This window comes from Diaphorina citri, unplaced genomic scaffold, assembly GCF_000475195.1.
Source record: "Diaphorina citri unplaced genomic scaffold, Diaci psyllid genome assembly version 1.1 scaffold543, whole genome shotgun sequence".
Taxonomy (NCBI): Eukaryota; Metazoa; Arthropoda; class Insecta; order Hemiptera; family Psyllidae; genus Diaphorina; species Diaphorina citri.
The window spans coordinates 9315-10728 of record NW_007377977.1 but is presented as its reverse complement, the minus strand read 5'-3'; positions in this window follow the sequence as shown (position 1 = coordinate 10728).

Below are 1414 nucleotides of genomic sequence, written 5' to 3'. Positions count from 1 at the left end.
ATAAATTAATTTTCTATTCTTTTAATCCAGTTTAGGCCAAGCTGTACATAATTTTCGACATGTGGATACGGTGCGGTGGTGGTACCTACCCATTTTGCTGTTGAATACTGATCTCACGACAACTTTTAGTACCTATATGCTATATGGTGTCGATCGATCGTGTCGACAAGGTGAGTTATAGAGCCAGAGTGTGCAGGCTCGTATAGAACTAGACGTCCCCTTGAATCGGCTGAATCACTCGTACTCAGACCGGCCAATTTCAGGACTGTAGGGACTACAGGAAACGGATACTCACTCTCGTGGGAGAGGATGGGCTCTGTGAGCATTGTGGTGAGAACCTGACGATACTATTCTCGATGTGAGGACTAGAAGAGAAAAGATAAAATTGCAAGCGAGCCTTAGGTCAGAGAGTTTTAGGAGATATCCCACTAAACCAGATCCCCCAGAATGGGAATGTCTTTAAACTACTGTCTGAGTTTTCCAGGCCGCTTGCCTCACATCATTGACACACGTTACGTTGGGACACATAGGTCCCACGTCGTTATCTCAAAAACGGTAAGCTTTTTTCAATTTTTTATTTCAGATTTGATAAATACATAACCCCTATTCCTTTGACACCAAAAATTAAGTTTGTGAGTCTTTTCTTTCTAATTTGGTCACGAAAGGGTTTTAACCCACCTTTGTCAGCACAAAGTCAACATCATCTGTCAACACAACGCCTTATGGTATAGCTTTGTTTACACTGCATTTTTAGTAGAAATGGGTTTAGCTGACTTAGCGAGACCCCTAGCTGCCGTCTGCGCCAGAAACAACTGTAATACTCTACACTTATGAATACTTGAACAGCTATGTTAAGCTACGCCGAGAAAGGCCAATAAATGGATGGGTGACTTAAACATTATATTGGGAATAAAGGGAGAACGGGCTCTAGTCTTGATTTTAAATCATTACATGAGAGTAAAATCAAAAAATCAAATCAAGAATGATAATAAACTGAATATTAAACAAATTAGGTAGGTACAAAGGTATTCTTTAACCACGATCGAACGGGCTAAAAAATTCCCAGAGGGACGGGCCCAGCCTGTTCATAAGTTCAAGTTAAACTAAGTTATGGGTATGGGTCACTATATATGTACACATACCCTCCAGTACCCTCTTGTGCTTTTCACCCAGGCAACATATTTGGTCTTAGTCGCCCTTTAGTTTAGAAGTAAAAACCATTCAAAGACAAAATAATATTGTTGAAGGTATTGTAAGATGTTCCAGTCAGGGATGTATTTAGGGGAGGTGCGGTGCCCCTCTGGCTTAATTTTTGATCTTTTAATATGGGTTACTTACACCTCTTTCCTCAATTTAATTTGGGAAAGGACCCAAAGGGGTTAAAAGTAATACAAACAGTCATAGGATATTATTT